Consider the following 19,192-nt stretch of genomic DNA (forward strand, 5'->3'; position numbering starts at 1 on the left):
GAGTAGGTGGGCACCACACAGAAGGGGGATGGCAGAGGGGCAGTGAGAGGTCCCCAGGGAAACAGCCTCTTCTTCTTCCCTGCTTCTCTGACAGAGCACGGCCATGCCTCTGCCATGCAGGAGGGTGATGTCCTTTGGGGAGGCCTTGTTGAATCTGTCTGGGGCTGTTCCGGAAGTAGGAAGGGCGGCTGGGGGTGGGGAGACGGCAGGAATGTTCTCCTGGCCTGCTGGTCTGTGCCGGCGAGTGTGCTGAGAGGAGGGCCTCTGGACATCAAAGGTTCCTTTTGTCCCCTTCCGAGTGGCAGGGCAGCCCAGCCGGGCTGCTGGCGATGACTCAGGCCTGGCCCTGACGTCACCCACGCCCGGCCACTGGCCTCCCTCTGAAGCCAGGAAACTAGCTGGGGAGTGGCACTCGCAGCTGCAGCAAATCTCAAAATAAAGAGGCAACGGCCTTTCTCCTCCTCTCCATCTCCCTACAGCACACCTTTTATTTCTTTTCTTCTTTTTTTTAAGCCTCACGAAAGATTTTACTTGTAGATCAACTTTCAAAATGTAGGAAGTCAGAATGGGTGACATCATCAGAAAAATATGTGGAGCTGATCGTCACAAGAAGTGAAGAACCCAGGGCACGAAAGCGGTTGTGACTCCTGGGCCCAGGGAGTTGGCAGCGTCTGGGCTTCAGAGGAGCCAGCGCCTCCGAGTAAGTGAAGGCCCACTTTTGGCACCCCCTCACTCAGCGCCCTTCACCGTAGGGCGCCATCTTGTTCCCTGACGCCTACAGCTTGCCAAGCCCCAGCCCAGAGTTGGGAGTAGGGACTGCATTTGGGAGACCCTCTAAATACGGCCCCAAAGGGATCTGATATCTCTCTTCTCCACAGGATCAGAAAAGAATGCAAAAAAAAAAAAAAAAAAAAAAAAAAAAAAGAACAATACTAAGACGGAAACCCAGGGAAGAATGGCCCAACTGATGCCTTTCCCTGTCAACCCTCTTGTTTTGCCTCCTCTTCCTCCCCTCACCTGAGTACTCTGTTTCAGACGGTCAGAATGTTTGTTCAGAGTTCTGGATTGTTTGCTTCCTAGATCTTATACTGAGCGATCAGACGTAAAAATAAACCCTGTTCTAGGCAAATACGTGTCCTGTGCCATCAAATGGTATTTTCACACTTAACCTGGTAAAAGATGACAGCCCTGGTAAAAAGATGCACACAACCGTGCTGCCTTTACTGCGCACGTTTCTGATTGTTCCGTGTATGAACCTACATTATCTTATTGCCCTGTTTACAGAGGACTTATTTTCATTCCTACTTGTGCCATCGTATCTCAGATGACATTAAACACAAAGACACAATGTGTCTGTTTTAACTTTGACTACAAACTCATAGTTCTTCACAAAGCCTGTAATTTCACAGCCTCTGGAAGTTCCTACCCAAGAAAGTTAAGTTCCCAAGAGAAAAGTTTTGACATGTACATGAGAACGGCACACAGGCATAGAAATCATACCCTGATTTTCCTGGCTTCTAAAGTCATCCCCTGAGTCAGCATCTAGTCTTCGTACAGCTGACGTATCGGAGAAGATGTGTTCTTCAGAAATTCTATGTTAAAATTATTGGGGAGCGGGGGTGCCTCATTTTAAAGGCAGTAAGGAAGCTTGTCATTTACTGGAAAACAGTGGCATATTCCTTTGTAAACGGACAACTCCCTTTGGAAATTAACTGTCACACACTAAAATATCTGTTTTATAGGCCTTATGTTTTACTTTTTGTTTTACTTTAATATATTAGGTGGTCTTGAAGTGAGGCTCTGCTGTACTCCTGTTCTTGTGGCTCTGAGATCTGAATGTTGTGACCACTAATTTGGTAAGTGTCATTTGTCCCCAACAGCTACTTAAATTTAAGTCTCCCAATTCTCCTTTTTCAGTTTACGGTAAGATTTAAAGAAAGGGGGAAAGGGCACAGAGATTTCTGTACACAATGATAATAGCTGTATCAAAAACAATATTAGGATAGGCTAATTGTTATAATAGAACCCCAAATCTATAGTGGCTCAAACACAATAGTTTATTTCTTGCTTATGTAACAGTACAGGTCAGTGGGGCAACTGTTTTTCATGCATTCATTCAGAGACACAGGTAGAAAGGGGCTTTGCCTTCTGCAGCATGTGGTTTTCAAGGTCGCCTGGGGGTGTCTCCACTCCTCAGTGAAGTAAGAAAAGAGCGTGAAAAGGTGCACATGGGAGTTTTTTATGGGCCCTGCCTAGAAGTGGTGCGTATTACTTCTACTCACATTCCATTGGCTAAAACTCCATCACATGACCACAACTAACCACAGAGGAGTCTGGGAAATGTAGTCCCTGATGGGGCAGCCACTTAGCAGTGACAGCTCTGGAGGGTTTCTAAAGAAGAAGTAGTTCTCTCTGGCACAGCACATAAAAGAAACTTGGAGACTCTCAAGGATAAAGTTGCATAGAAACAGTGGGATAAGTAAAAAAATTATCCACATTTAGATTTTCCTGACTGACACTCTTAGGTAACATCTGGCCATGAGCGCAAGATGCAATGGATGAGATTTCTCAACACCTCTGTCCATTATGACCCTGAGTGAGCACCATCATGTTGCCCATGGCCAGTGAACCACGAAGGACATTTTCCTTATTTCCTTCTCCTTATTTTTCCCCTCAGTATCCTCTTGGTCTAGGACTATACCGGCTTTGTCTCCTTCCTGGATCTAGTCATATTAGTTGGAATTGTGACAGAATTCTGCTTCCCCAACTAGGAGCCCCAGTAGTCTGTAGGAAAGCTCTTGACTTCCTTAGCTTGTAGTTTTCTCTGCTTCTGGAGGCTTTGGAAATGTATCCTACCTAATCTGCTCCAGGTCTTGAGATACTTGATCGGGGAAAAATTCCCTAAGGTGAGACCTTTAAACCAAATTATTAGAGAAACTGTTTTTTTCTTTTCTTTTCTTTTCTTTTTTTTTTAGACAGAGTCTCACTCTATTGCCAGGCTGGAGTACATCAGCATGATCTCAGTTCACTGCAACCTCTGCCTCCCAGGTTCAAGTGATTTTACTGCCTCAGCCACCCAAGTAGCTGGGACTACAGGCATGCACCACCACACCCAGCTAATTTTTGTATTTTATAGTAGAGTTGGGGTTTCACCATGTTGGCCAGGATGATCTTGATCTCTTGACCTCGTGATCTGCCGGCCTTGGTCTCCCAAAGTGCCGAGATTACAGACATGAGCCACTGCGCCCAGCCAAGAAACTTTTTTTTTCTTTGAGACAGGGTTTCACTCTGTCACCCAGGCTGGAGTACAGTGGCGCAATCATGGCTCACTGCAGCCTCAACTTCTCAGGTTCAAGCGATCCTCCCAAGTAGCTGAGACTACAGGAATGCGTCACCATGCCTGGCTAATTTTTGTATTTTTTGTAGAAACAAGGTTTCACCATGTTGCCCAGGCTGGTCTTGAACTCCTGGGCTCAAGCAATCCACCCACCTTGGCCTCCCAAAGTGCTAGAATAACAGGTGTGAGCCACCGGGCCCAGCCGAGAAACATTTAAAAGTAGACTAAAAAGTCTCAGGCTGGGGCTATTAATGCTGCCCCAAAGGATGTGATATATATGTCTAGCTTTTCATTTTCAGGAAAAGTTTCAAAACATTTACTGAAATAACAAGTGGTAAAGTTGTAAGCTCTATTTGGAGAACTGTTAATAAGTTTAACATTTTATGTAACCTTCTAACCATTGTTGATGTTGGCGAAGTATTCCCCTCATTGGTGAATAGAAACCATATGATGGGTGCCTTGTGACGCCCCAAACTTAAAGGTGTGAGATAAAAATGAACTCAAGTCTGAGGTGCCTGGTACCTAGTTCTCTAGTTTTGTCAATATCTGACTAAACATTCTGGTTTCTGATTGACTTTTGCCCCTGGACTTGACCTTTCTGGCACCCACATCCACACCCTGAAGAGCACATATTGTCTATTGTGTGGGGATGCCTGTTACTGGCCAATTTGCCACAGCTTCTCAGGTATCTGACAGAGGCTGATGCCTGGCCTACTCTCCTGTTATGGCTGCCTAACCTCTGCCCAGTCCCCTCACATCAGGATGGAGCTGAGGAGGAGTGGAATAGAATAACAAGATGAGTTGCTGCAAAAATACTTCAACCTCTGAAAGTCTGTCTTTCCAAGTTGTTAGGAACTGAAAGTATCTATTGATAGGGTTGCTAGCTGTGGTGTAAGCTAATGATAAGACCAGGTTGGGCTGGGCGCGGTGGCTCGCGCCTATAATCCCAGCATTTTTGGAGGCATAGGCAAGTGGATCACTTGAGATCAGGAGTTTGAGACCAGCCTGACCAACACGGTGAAACCCCATCTCTACTAAAAAAAAAAAAAATAATAATAATAATAATACAAAATTAGCCAGGCACTGTGGCGCACGCCTGTAATCCCAGCTACTTGGGAGGCTGAGGCAGGAGAATTGCCTGAACCCAGGAGGCAGAAGTTGCAGTGAGCTGAGATCTCACCATTGCACTCCAGCCTGGGCAGCATGAGAGAAACTCCATCTCAGAAAAAAAAGACCAGGTGAATGAGGAATACAGTGCCGGCTAGAAGGGCGCAGTTGAAGGAGTAAATTAAGAATATGTGCCAGATTTTGGCTGGGCGCGGTGGCTCACGCCTGTAATCCCAGCACTTCGGGAGGCCGAGGCGGGCGGATCACGAGGTCAGGAGATCGAGACCATCCTGGCTAACACGGTGAAACCCCGTCTCTACTAAAAATACAAAAAAAAATTAGCCGGGCGTGGTGGCGGGCGCCTGTAGTCCCAGCTACTGGGAGGCTGAGGCAGGAGAATGGCGTGAACCCGGGAGGCAGAGCTTGCAGTGAGCCGAGATCGCACCACGGCACTCCAGCCTGGGTGACAAAGCGAGACTCCGTCTCAAAAAAAAAAAAAAAAAAGAATATGTGCCAGATTTCAAAAGCTGGAGCCAAATGGGGATGATGTGTTGCTGGAAGTCCTAGCCTAACAGAGTCTTTCAAGAAGGGCAGAGCCAAAGGTCTCAGTCAACGTCAGGGTCCATTCATGTGGGAGAATGGCTAATCACAGCTTGCTAATTTCAACTACCATCTGTTATGACTCCTCAAAGCACTAAGTAAGCAGGAGTTGACATATGAATGGTGTTAGGGTTGGGGGAGGGGCCGGCCTCCTGATTTCTAATTTCTAGCTGCATATTACTACAGGAAGGGGCGTGAGACCACCACATCAGGTACCAGAATTTCATTACTGTTCAACACTTGGTGTTTGAAAGAAAGCCATAGATCCCTGTGACCACTGGATGCTGAGTGACCTCGCAGACAACACCAGCAAAGCAGGATTGTGTACAAACACACATTTTGTAAATATTTTGATATTTGACATTTCAAAAAAAGCATCAAAGTAGACAGTCTGGGAAAAGTTAGACGTTGTTGAGCTTTCTTAACCTTAATTTTGCATTTTGTTATTTTTTTCTATTTTAATTTCACATAGGAGTAATAATTCAAATTTGAGGCACTGTAGTCTTTTCAGAGCTTAAGTTATCTAAAGATCTGAGCCTGGCCTTGTTGAGCCATGATGAGCAGATGTGGACTGAGCACACAGTCTCACACAGGCAGCTCTTACACTAGTTGGGTATTTTAATCCCTGAGGTTTTAGAATTGTCATAGCACAGATGTGCAAGCTCCTTTCTCCCCATGGGTCAGCATCATGAATGTTCTGTCACTCTCCTTAGAGAGTTTGGCAGAAATACCACATCATATTCACCAAAACTAAGAATTCATAGTAATAGGGCTTTATAATTTCTCACACTGAAATCCCCTAATTTCTTGTCAAGAACCAAGTTGGAAAATACCACACTTCAGGGTTTTGTTTTTAACTCAAGAAGTTTCTGGTTTTCATCAGAACTTTCAAGCTCCCTCCTACCTCCAAAATAGTATCGTTAGAAAATGTAATGCTGAGACTCTGTCAGAATAAGTAGGTGATATATGCAAAATGATTTGGGCAGCTTAGAAAAGTGCACATCAAGGTAAAGCGTTGATAAAGGCCGGGCGCGGTGGCTCACCCTGTCATCCCAGCACTTTGGGAGGCCAAGGTGGGCAGATTTCTTGAGGCCAGGAGTTCAAGACCAGACCAGCCAACATCACGAAGCCCTGTCTCTACTAAAAATACAAAAATTAGCCAGGCTTGGTGGCACATGCCTGTAATCCCAGCTTCTTGGGAGACTGAGGTATGAGAATTGCTTGAACCCAGGAGGCGGAGGTTGTGGTGAGCCAAGATTGGGCCACTGTACTCCAGCCTAGGCAACAGAGCAAAAAAAAAAGTGTTGATTTAAAAAAATCATCATAATTATGGTCAGTATTGGTGCTTTGACTTTTGATATTGTTATTTTTGTTATTTTAAATATTTTTTTGTCTTTCTAAATTGACTTTCATCTGGGAGCCTTAGCACAACTTCTAACTAGCCAAAGCATATTTGATTCTAGGTCATCCCCACTGAGAGGCTTCTGATCTTATTCACAGGGACATTTAACCTGGGGTTCACTGAAACCTTTGAGGAAAGATGGATGAGTCATCTCTCTGCCAAAAGAAGATGATTCCTGGCATTCTATGGGGCTCTTAGTGTATTGGGACAAGGAGGCTTGGAAATTACTCCACGGAGGCATTGACCTTGGGTAGTGCCTCCCAAGCCAGAGTGGAGAGAGTGGAGCCCTCATCTTTGTCCAAAAGAGCATTAGTATAACCCCTCACCCCAACCCCACCCCATTCTCTCCTTTTTAAAAGGAGAGAATAATATATACAAGAAAAAATTGGAAAAAATACATCAAAATGTTAAAAATTGTTGAGATGGTATTTTATGTGGTGTTTTGCCCCCATTTAACATTATGTTGTAAACGTTTTACCAAATCACTAAATGGTCTTTGAAAACATGATTTTTAATGGCTGTGTTTCCATTGCACTGATACATTTTAATGTATCAAATTTTTGTTGTTGGACATTTTGATAGACTTTAGTGTTCTACTATTTTTAAAGTTTCTAATGCATATTGGTGAATTGGCCTCTAGAAAGGTACCAGTGTCTATTTCAAAACCTTGGTCTTTTTTCATTTCTCATATTAAAATGCATGCTGCTAGGCCCCAGTGGTATTGGAAGCTCTGAGGAGGAGCCTGGGGATATGCATTTTAATCTGCCCTCCCAATTCTTCTGCATTAATGCCTGAGAACTATTGACATGCTGCATTTAGTTCAACAAATATTCAGTTGGCAAACATTTATTAGACCAAAAAAATAGGAAACTCTAAGCTAGTATATCTATACCAGAATTTAACTTAAAGCCTTTTTTTGGCTTCTGATTTTTAGAGTTTCCTTTAACTGTGATATGATGTAGTAAAAAGATTATTAGCTAGGCAAGAAACCGTATTGTACACATGAAATTACTGAGTCCCATAATGGTTCATTTACTTCCTGGTGGTCACTCAGAGATTTAGTGGCAAAGATTGAACTAGACAAAGGGCCCAGAGTCACCCAACCTTTGGGTAAGAGACAAAAGGCACCAGTGAGAAGATTGACCCCTGAGGCAACCTCCTGTCTCAGCCAAGGAGCTTTTACCTGCCCTCAGATAGGCATGCCCATACTTCAAGACACTCTTGGGCAGCCTAGACCTAGCGAGGGACCCAAGTGCCCATCTTGGTCACCTAGTGGGGCCAGACCATGGTGTGCCCTGATCCCTGAGGTGGTAGCACTGAAGAAGCTGGACCCAGGAGAAGAGAGGGCAGCCGTGCAGGCAGCATCCATGTGATCAGCGCCACAAAAGCAGAGTAGGAGGTGGGATCTGGGGTCAGAAACCAAGACAGCGGAGCAGGGTCAGGGCAAGTGCCAGACTAAAATGTGTGGGCAAATTTGAGGTCAAGGCAGGGATGAATTGAAAGGAAGACAAGCAAGAGCTCGAGGGCAGCTGCAGAGGAATTAGCCTCAAGGATGGAGTCCCACTGTGTGACCTCACAGTACCTGCCCCAAGCTGTGCCTGCCTTTTTAAATCTGAAAGGTGCTGTGTGCTGGGCTGCCTTCTGACAGCAGGTGAGTAGAAGCACAGCCTAAGAGGAGGCAGGCCGGAGCAGGAGGAACCTGAAAATGGAAATTAGGAAACAATGCAAAAAACAATTATAGCAGAGACCATAATGAACAAAAAACCAATTTCTTTAAACTCTCACCACCTTCTAAGAGGAAGTCTGACTATTCATCCTGACTGCATAACCCTGCTGAAACCCATCAACCCACACCCACTGATTGCCTGACGGTATCTGCCCGGCTTCCTCTCATTCCACCGCCTCAACTTCCAGAGCCCACCATGGCATCACTTGACTTTCAAGTTCTGCCTGGACAGATTGCTCAGCTCCCTACCATCCCCAGTTCATGTTCAGGTTCTAGAAATCAACTTTAGGTTCCTCCATGCCTACGTCTATGTCAATCCCCTGCAAAGGCACCTGGTGACACACAAGAGCCAGAACCCACAGGAGCTCCTCCACAGGACCCTCCCAGGGCTTAGCCACCAGGGAATTTTGAGGATGATCCCCAAGCTTCACTGCCCCATGCACGTCTCCATTATCTCAAGGGTGTCCCTGTTCAGGATCGCTACTCTCCTGATTCTTGGCCTCCTGGTCCAAACTCATGGCTCCAGGGTCATGATGAGTAAGAGTTCTGGCAAAGTCTACAACCTCCCTTGAACCAGAGGTACCTTGAATCAGATGGAGGGTGACTTTCCAAGAATGGCTGGGCCAGTTCAAGTCCTCACTATAATGTTTGCCCTATGTAAGACCCATTACCTTGTCCTGCACAACTTTCTTGAATGAGGCACCTTCTGATACTCAGATGACATTCTAATTGCTCATGAGACCTGGACCCCTGGGCCAGGAAAGCCCATGTGGTGGTGACAGCAGTGCTTCCAAATCTCACCCACAGGAGACAAAAATAGGAGTTCCATGGCATCCAGACAACGTGTCCACATGCTGCTGGAGAGTCTTGGGTGGTCACAGAGTACAAAGTTCAAGGGCAAAGATTGTTCAGTGGGTCCCAAGATTTGACAAGTGCCACTGGTGGTCCCACCCTTGCCTCTCTACATTGATTCCATGTCCCACTTCCTCTCACACTATGCTAATAACGATCTAACCTGAGAAATTAAAAGTATTCACACAGCCTCTGTCCAAAGCTACAGGAAGACCCTGGCCCAGGCAAACTCTGTTCCTGCCCCACAGCTGTCATTTCACCTGCCCCACCCCATGGGAGCATGTGCCACTGGTATCAAGTCTTCCTGCTGGTCCAAGAGGCACTGCCTCAAAGAGTCTCAGCATCCCCAGATAGCAATGTCCCACCACTGCAGTCAAGAGCAACTGGGCAAACCGGAAGACTCACCCCCCCATCCAGAGAGACCACCCCATTTTCCATCATGTAAGTGCCAGACAGCCCAAACTGCTGTGTAGACAGCTACCAGGAAAACTGGAGCAATGAGAGACGTCTGAGGTTACCCCAGCTAAGCTTGGAAGGCCACAGAGTTTAACTGCCTTCTTGACTGTGGCCCATCAAAAGGAGCCCCTACACATCTAGTAGATACAAAAATAAAAATTACTGAGGTTACCAAATGCTGGCAAACATGTAAGGACACTGGATCTCTCCTACATTGCCTGTAGGAATGTAAAATGGTACAGCCACTCTAGGAAACAGTTTGGCAGTTTCTTATAAAAGTTAAACATACACTTACCACATGATCCAGCAATCCTACTCATGGGTATTTACACAAGAGAAATGAAAACTTATGGTCACGCAATTAACTTTACATGAACATTTATAGCAGCTTTATTTGTAATACCTAAAAACTGGAAAATAGCCAGATGTTTTTCAGGAAGTTAGTGGGTAACACGCTGGTACATCCACACCTTGAAATACTAGTCAGCAATAAACATGCACGTGCTCTTTACATACAATTCAAATGGATTACAAGGGCATTATGCTGAAAGCCAATCTCAAAGAATTATATGCTACATGATTCCATTTAGAGAACGTTCTTGGACTGACAAAATTATAGTGATAGGCCAGGCCCGGTGGCTTATGCTTGTAATCCCAGCACTTTGGGAGGCCGAGGCAGGAGTGCCCAGGAGTTTGAGACCAGCCAGGGCAACACAGGGAGACCCCACCTCTGCAAAAATTTAAAAAACTAGCTGGATATGGTGTTGTACACCAGTGGTCTCAGCTACTTGAGAGGCTGAGATGGGAGCATTGCTTGAGTACAGGAGTTTGAGGCTTCAGTGAGCCATGATGGTGCCATTGTACCCCAACCTGGGTGACAGAGCAAGACTCTGTCTCAACAAGCAAAAAAAAAAAAAAAAAAAAAAACACACACACACACACAGTGATAGAGAACAGATCAGTGATTGTCAGGAGTTAGGTTGGAGGATGTGATTATTAGAGGAGGAGCTCAGGGAACTGTGGTGGTGACTATTCTCTGTTCTGATGGTGATGGTCATTACTCCAGCCTGCACGTGTGATGCGTTGCATAGAACTGTAGACATACAGGTACACACACACACAGAGTGCATGTAAAAACTGGCAAAATCACATAAGACTGTATCTGTGTTTATTTGAACTATACCAGAGTCTGTTTCTGGGTTTAGACCAAGTACTACAGCTATGTAAGACATCACTGGGGGAAGGTGGAGAAAGTAGACACTGTATAACTTGTACATCTTATGCTATTTCACAAAAAAAGGTATTAAAACTTTTAAAAAGTTTTTAAAACTATGTTTAAAACGAGGTTTTCCCACCCTGAGGAGGGGGATTTATCCCCAGCTTCTCCCTTATGAGCAACTCCTGCTGTTTATTTTGCTGCCTTCTAACTTGTGGTTTGAAGTCTACAATGTCCTGCTGGCTTTGGCCGCACCCTCTGCTTCTCAGAGACTGATAGCCCATTTCTGATGGAATCAGAGCTCAAGTATGCCAGCACTGAATGTGAATGTGCCCCATTTGCCCCTCCCTGAGACCGTAACTTCAAAGCTAGGTAGATTCAGATCTAAGCAATGGTCTCATGGTGAAAATCGAGGACAAATCATCCTTCTCGCCCCTGTGCCATAATTTCTTTTCTGGAATGGCTCTTTGCTCTGCTCTTCATACAGATTATACTCTTCACCTTCACTAAATAGGCCCTCCTTTAATGGAAGAAGATTAACCCTTCTTTACCCCCTTTCAATCTCATTCAGCCGAGGGCTTTCTTTTAACAGCGTTGCTGTCTCCAGGCCTTGTGCCACAGCTGAATGCTACAGAGTGAAATGGCTGCCTTCTCTTTGAAGCATTTACGTCTCTGTCAAACACCTTTTTGCCAGACTTGGCCCTGGAAAGACAGTTTTGAAACTAAATTTATTGTGAGCTCCCTGGGTTGGCAGTGTGGAATTGCACAAGGTCATGGGCATTTAGGTCAAGAGGGACTCGCTGCACTCACCACCTTCGGAGTCCTATCTTAATGAAACTCGAGCTGTATTTACTCCCAGGTTCTGCAGAGGAGTCCCCAGCATCACCTAAGATGGAGGCTGAGCATATGGGCTGAAGTCTGTGCGGCATCCTGTCCGGATGTGACAATACACTCACAAGCCACTGCTACCCCAGGACTGGCCTCAGCCCCCAGCTTCCAACTGTGCCTTAGTTATTAGAGGGACTCATCTCAAGAGACCGTGATGAGAGGGACAGCGGTGCACATTTCTCGGGCCTGGCTGAGTTGGCAACCAGGATCGTATGCTAGAAAGGTGACAATTTTAATCGTTGACTTTCCGTAGTCGTTGGTGAATCTCATAGTTTTGCACCTTTTAGTTTCAAAACCATACTGAACAACGGAAAATGAAACCTGCAGCTTATTTTTAGCCGTTCATGCTAAATCATGAGATTTTTCTTTGCAAACCAAAGAGGATAAAGGCTACTTCAGCAGGTTAAACTTAGTCAATTGACTTAATATAGCAATCAAGTCTGGTTCTCTGGCAAGTCTGAAGTGAACTTGAGAAGTTCCAGGTGATATTTTGGCCAACATTGACTATTTTGCTTAAAATTATATTTAGTTGAATTTTGTTTTTAGTTGAACAAATGTAGTATGATATTTTCATGAGAGGGACTGGAAAACATGTCATAAACCCTCCATTCTGTCATCTAGTCATTAATTCAATTAACCTATAGCTGTTTTTAATATCTGAAAGTTTAGAATTTTTTTTAATTGAGCCAGTGTGTTGAATTACAAAGAGCAGAATGCTAGAAATTAAGGAATATGGCTTCTATGCTCATTGCTGAGGCCTTTATTTAAATATGACACTCTCTTTGAACGCAATTTTCTTCTCCCTGAAAGAAATTTTCTAGAGTCTTCCTTGTCCTTTAATTCTGTGAAACATGCTGTGCCACTGAGGGCCTGAGAAAATGTTGAGGTATTCTTTGGAGGCTGTGGCAGTGTTGTCAGGCCACTCTTATTCCTGTCTCCTCTTTCCCTGTTCTAGGAGAGAGAGGTTTACACAAAGCACTGTGGTCTGCTTGCCAGACAACTTGTGGCTGCCCTTGGTAAACAAGTGATTAAGTACTTGAAAGATGTTCAGCCCCCAAGCCCATTCCTTAACTCCTGAAGCAAGTACTTGAACTTTAGGAAGTGGCTTCATGATACAAAGCTGAGGATCCCACTGTAGTGGTAGAGAAAGGACTCTGGAGTTTGGTGTTGGTGAGTCCAAAACATCCTCAGTGAGCCTCTCCATTGTGTTAGGAAATGCTCTAGTGCCCTGGAAGATACAAAGATCTTGCAGGAAGCAAGCCAGAGACATGGGCCTAGGTAGATAATTCAATACAACCCAAATGTATTGTGCTTTTCTCTTTAGTCGAAAGGAGTTGAAGACTCACTGAGGCTTGTTAAGCTGCTCTGACTGAGAAGAGGTGCATTGTTGTGGCCCTTTCTGAGCTGCAACATCATTTATCTGAGAGAAGAGCAAGCAAGTAAATTTATTCCCAGGTTTAAGTTTTGAAATATTTGTTGCCCAGGGTGTGAAGAAAGATACAAAGAGAAGATTATGCTCTCACATGAGGTGAATTTTTATGGATCTGTAAGAATTCTTACTTTTTTACCTTCATTTGTGTCCCCACCTTCCCTTTTCAGCCTAGTTGCCAGTCTCTCCAAAAATATGAAACTCTACTTCCTTGCTGAATGTATTTTACCAATTCAGAAGCTAGAAGGCCCTGTTGTTTCACTTGCTCTCCATCTGGTGCGTGACAAGCAGTCATGGCAGAAAATGAACATGTGATTGGGTAGTAGGAATGGGCACTCAAGGTCGTTATTCATGCCACGTTTCAAATGCACTGAGAAATGAAAGCAGCAACTATTCTGTTGCTAAAGCTGAGGTAGTGATTTCCATAATGGTGGTGACACCTGTTGAGGATGCTCCCACAGGAGGATTTGAGTTGGGTTAGGTTGGGTTGAGATGTTGTCCGCCACAGTCTGCCTTACAGCCTATGTCATTTGCCACTTTTCCTTTATTAAAAAACACATGGTTTACAGTTCCCTTTTCCTTCCAGCTCTTTCCTGGAGGGTAACCCCAGTTTGGTCCACAAGGTTTGCTGCTCAATCCTTGCCAACAGGTGTGTACACCTTTCTCACATCCTATGCAGATGCTAATGGATGGACGTGAGGACGCTCGTGTCTAAGAACTGGAGAATGTTTCCTGGAGTTCAGAATCCTCAAGCATGTCATTCACCCAACCCTTCATTCTACTGCCTATGAGCATTGAGCAAGATAGTCTTCTTCTCCTATTCCCAGGTGGGGTGGAGCTGGTGGATTAGAAAGCCCCCTTTGAGAGCCATCTTGTTGGCATATACAATTACTGCAAATGAAACAGGATAGTCAGCTGGCCACGTACACCAGAAGGCAGGAGAGTTGGAGTCCAGCTCTTGGCCTACTTGACCTAGAAAACAAGCTGGGCTTGATTTTTTTAGAATCACAAACTTTCAGAACTGGAAGGGACCCGAGACAGAGGCAAAATGAACAGATGTTAACAAACAGGGTCATTAAAATGGTTTTAGTGTTTAAATCATTTTAATGATAAAATAAAACAGTAAATTTGGTTGAGGAAAATCTCTTCAAAATTAGGCTTTTTAAAAGTCCATTTAAAAATATGTTGGAAAAAAATCATAATAGCTACTTAGGCTATCTGTTTAGGAGAAAAATACTATTTGTGAGTTGAAAATACGTCAGTTTCAGCTGGACACAGTGTTATGAGCCTATAATCCTAGCTACTCAGGAGGCTGAGGCAGGAGAATCGACTGAGAGTTCAAGTCCCACCTGGGCAACATTGCAAGACTCTGTCTCAAGAAAACCCAAAACCAAACAAACAAAAGAGAACAGGCTAGTCTGATTGTTACATTGATTTTTCTTTAACTGATCATTTAGAGCAGAACAGTCTAACAACCTGATAAAAAAGTTATTCACAAATGCTGAATACATTGGGTGTAAAAGGAAACTAGCTATAATTTTTAATATAGTGAAAGGCTGCATTAATAATAAACTCATGAAGTGTGTGATCTTGGGCAAATCACTGGATCTCTCTCAGCCTGTTTGGTCACCTGTGAGAGGGAAAAAACTAGACTCCACTAGGTTTTTAATAAATACATTTCCATTTGAAAATGTATTTATTAAAAATAAACATTCCATCTGAAATATATTTATGTCATTTATTTTCATTTATTTTACCTCATAAAATATTTTTTGAATTATGGCAAATCTCCCACTAAAATATTTACTCTGCTTTGTACATTTAACTTTCCAACATGGTCCAGCTGATTCCTTCTCTTTCATTGTGTCTTTTCCACCTGCTGGGCCCAGCCTGTCTCCAGCTGGTGGCATCCTAGGTTCCCACAATTCCTAGGGCCTGGAGGGTAGAGGCTGATTCATATAAACGGAGGTAGTCAGGGCTCCAGGGAGATAGGGTCCTCTACCAGGTGTCTGCACAATAAGAAGATTACTGACATCAGGGATAGAGTGTGGACGTAGGAGGAAGTTTTATCCTCTTAGGATTGGTGGAAAGACGTAGACTTTGCGATCAATCAAACTTAGGTTTGAACACTAAGTCTGCTATTTACTGTGTATAATCTCTATTAGTTCCTCACCTAAAATTGATGATACTCAGCTTGCAGAATTATTGGGTTATAATGAAATAAACATTGGACATGTAGCTAAAATATTGAGAATGTAGTAGGTCCTCCATAAGGGTAGCTAGTATAGACATTTTAGCTCTGATCAATGCGGAAGGCAGAAGTTCCTGCCCAGGTCTCTAGGGAAGATGAAGATGTTCAAAGTAGCATTGAACTTTCTCAAAAATCCAAAGGCATTTTTGGTCATTGGTAAATTAAGTCACCGTGTTGTTTCCAGGACTAAATACACTATAGACAGATTTAATAACCAACCTCATTAAAAAACTTAAACTTTTTAAATACTAAGAATTTAAGCAAAAGTGTAATTGGTAAACACTTTTATTTTTTTATTTCAATTAGAATAACCTAACCTGACAACAATGTACCCACAAATGTTGACTATCTCTATTAGGTGTAAAAAGAACCCAACTGTAATGTTTAATGTGGTGAACAGCATAAAGGAGCATGCAAACTGATCCAAATGTTTATAAACCAAGTATTCCTCTGGGACTCAGTGCCCTGACTTTATGTTTTTTTAAAAACATAGAGAGTCAAGCTTTGTTCATACTTGAATTATGTACATTGCATTAGCCGTGCAATTTAACTTTAACCCACAGGACTGCAAAGAAAATTAGCTCAGCCTGCGGAACAACGAGACCGCGAGCAAGTAAGCACGTTAATCAAAGTGAAAGGCTCACCCTTCACTTCTAGCTCTGTCCTTTTCCAGCCTGTGCCTGCCAGATTATTTCGGGTTCCTCGTATTTGACTCGTCAAAGTGGCAGAAACAGGCTAAAATGTTCACTGTGGAAAAGGGATTTGCCTTTTAAATTAATGTTTGTGCACATGCCCCGAGGAGGCTGATGAGAAGCACGCAATTTTTTAAAATCATAAGTGAATGCATACCCTTGCCACTAGTAATCATGACAAAGCTTAAGTAATTCAGGCATGATCATGGTTTTCTGAAAGTATAAAACAGGATTTACTAGTTGATAATGTCTGCCTAAACAAGCTCATTGCTTTGAATATTTTCAACTATAGTTCGTATTTGTTTAACTCGAGCAGGTCTGGTAAACGTACCACATTTACTGAATGAGTGTCTTGGTACATCACAAAATAAACCAATACGTGGCTTTTAGGCTGAGGGTGGACAGAGAACCCCATAGGGGGTTTGGAAACTGCCCTGGCATCTGGCTTACAAGTACCAGTAGGGGACCTGACCACATTCACCACCTTTCCCTGTAAAGGGAATAGAATACTATTTACTCATCTCCCGGGAGCCTAATATGGATTACTGTTGTTGTCACTGTCATTTATTATTCCCGACAGAGGAGGCAGACGACTTAGTTCTATGTGGTCAGAGTTGATTCCGTAACGTGTATATTTAGCCTACATGATAATAATTTGTGAGTATTTTTAAATGAACGTCTAGCTTTCAGACGTCATTAATGGGGAATATCTCAACAGACATGAAGAGCATTCAATGCCTAGGTGTTTGCGTCAACCTCCTCCCACCCCACTCTAAGGACTCTGCTTCATAGATGACCATATATTGAATTGGTGCCTTATAACTCACCGTGATCATCCCTCTAATTCTCAACCCCCATGGTAAAGGAGGAATTGGCCTAAGGACACTCCATTCTAATTTTCTGATGCTGTCAATGCTAACCAGAACTCATAGAGCAGTGATGTGGGGGTGGGGAAGATGGTTCCACTATTGGTATGAGACCAGGAGCTACTGTTTTCGTTAGAGCCACATTTATTTCTGGAGTAGTTGTGAGAGAGAGATGTACTCCAAAGAGAAGAGGACTCTCGCTATGGTTCAGGTATGACCGACCATCTGGAGAACTCAACTCAGAGACTTTAAAGTATATAGGATATAGGAAGGCAGGCTACATTCCACACACTAAGCTAAAAATCACTTATGCTCTGGGGCAGGAGATAGAATGAGAGCTAGAAACAAAAGATCCAGTTGTGAAACCTAGTACCTCAGCTGAGGTGTTTGAACATATTTTCTCTTTTAAAAAAATTCTGGGGAACTTCAATATGTTGCTAACCTGATTATTTTCAGCCAGTCCTTACAGAAGATTGAGGTGCTGGAAAACTAGCAACCCCAGAAAATATCAACTCATTTTTGCACACGTTAAAATTAACAACAGCATATTCAGTGAGGCAATAGGCAATTAAAGACTTTTGGAGAGATAAGAAGAAGAAAACTATAAATATTACATATTCAAAATCAGTCTCAGCATTTTATAAAAATGTTGGCTTATGTCCAGGATCTACGGGTGGGGGTGGGTATGGTTTCTTTGTAGCTAAAGAAATAGAGTGGAAAAGAATCTGTTCTATTTCCTTAAAAATAAAAGACTTCTTGTTTTATACAGCATGGCAAATAAAATGCTTTTTTGTTTTTTTACCTGCCGGCAGGATCTGGAGGAAATTTTGCTAGCAAGCTATGCTGTTTTCCTCTTTGGGGACCTGGTGACACTGGTTTTGTAGCAAAACCGTATTTGCTTATTAGGCATTTCTTTAAAATCCTGAATAAGCAGCTCTTTCAACAGTTTTTGTTCCACATGTTAAACATTTCATTGCAATTCGAGCTTCGAGTGTGTGTGTGTGTGTGTGTGTGTGTGTGTGTGTGTTGATAGGAAGGAATGAAAGGGGGTGCATAAGAATTCTTGAAGGTTTTTTATTTAAAAAATTAATTCCTCACCATTACGTAGTGGAGTATCTGCAGAAGGTGATTCCAATTTATTACATACCGCCAAACTAAATCCCATCAATCCTGAGCAGTGGGGGTAGGGAGGTGGTATTGAAGATGACATGAAATTTCGTGTTTGAGTAGATGAGATTTAATTTTCGGAAAACATTTCACTCATAAAACAGATATCAACCCGGTGTCAGCACTGACCTCCTGATGTCAATGTCATCATGCAAGCGTAGCTAAAATAAGCCTCAAAGTAAAACAAAGAAACATTGCATCTCAGCACAATACGATTTCTTCTCTTACAGTATGTACTATCTATAGCCTTTTGGTATTCCTATTAATGGCTTGTTACTTTAAAATTTAGCTTTTGGAGGGGGAGGGAGAAGAAAAATCATTTTGCATTTTCTATGTTCTGAACGCATACAGTATGCTGGTGTAAGTCTTCGTATTATTTAGGTCAGTATCCTAAGGATAGCTTTTATCGTTCATGATGGTCAGCTATACAGCCAGAGGAATTCAGCATCAATTTATTTTTCTGTTCTGATTTTATTCTGCTTCCAAGTTTTAAAAAATCCATTCATATTTTAATAAAATTCTGAGGCGGTATCTGCCGCTCTGTACTGCAGATCCATTTAGCAGGATACATTTACACTGCTTGTGGTTAAAGGTTATAGCACGGATACAGACAGCTGATCATGCATTCTTCTACAAGCCTGCCGGCACCATTTAGGGTTTTGAAAAATAATCTAGAAATGCTATACCCTTTATCAAAATTATTCTTTAATTTGCAACAGCTTAACAGTTTTGGTTTTTTCTTAGCAATTCTATAAAATTAACAATCTATAAAATGCATCCCGGACCAGATACATACTGTATTGAAAGCTTTCTTCAAGAAGAGAATATGAGAGTGTTCTTTCCAGCTTATTTTCTTCCTTAGCAAAAGGATTGTTTGATTCTCAGAAGCAGAAGGACACATTCATTGTGGAGCAGCTCTGCTTAAGTGTATGAAATGCCTTCTGTCTGGTTGCAGAATTTGGAGTTTGCTAAACAGTGTTTAGTGATTGGGCTCATCTTGCATCACCAGTTGATGACATTTTTCTTTGTTCCCTCCTACCCAGTTGAACCAAGACTCTGAGGCTGATATGCAATGTCACTTACAACATTAATCAGATACTGCATTTAAGGTGAGCTGTCCCTTGCCTCCTCCTTCCCCAGTGCTCGTGTGCTGCATGCAGTACGTATCTTGCTTCTGCGAGCCTAAGATGGCAGGCAGGATTA

The 19,192-nt window shown here is 43.1% G+C and overlaps 1 protein-coding gene across 25 annotated transcripts in view; it reads left to right on the forward strand.

The window, feature by feature from the left end:
* ZBTB38 (zinc finger and BTB domain containing 38) overlaps nucleotides 1-19,192 on the forward strand; it is a 138,955-nt gene that overhangs the window by 56,434 nt on the left and 63,329 nt on the right. For 5 of the 25 annotated variants that reach the window (XR_012430761.1, XM_065540006.2, XM_074031171.1 and 2 more), the window contains exons 1-4: nucleotides 411-700; nucleotides 1,782-1,856; nucleotides 13,600-13,662; nucleotides 19,033-19,098. The gene's annotated coding sequence lies outside the window, so the exon portion shown is untranslated. Of the gene's footprint in view, nucleotides 1-410; nucleotides 701-1,781; nucleotides 1,857-6,544; nucleotides 6,863-11,555; nucleotides 11,808-13,599; nucleotides 13,663-16,784; nucleotides 17,034-18,605; nucleotides 18,917-19,032; nucleotides 19,099-19,192 lie in introns of those variants that run through there. The other 20 variants (XR_010584962.2, XM_065540008.2, XM_074031169.1 and 17 more) reach the window with 10 other exon arrangements.

This window comes from Macaca fascicularis, chromosome 2, assembly GCF_037993035.2.
Source record: "Macaca fascicularis isolate 582-1 chromosome 2, T2T-MFA8v1.1".
NCBI classification, from domain to species: domain Eukaryota; kingdom Metazoa; phylum Chordata; class Mammalia; order Primates; family Cercopithecidae; genus Macaca; species Macaca fascicularis.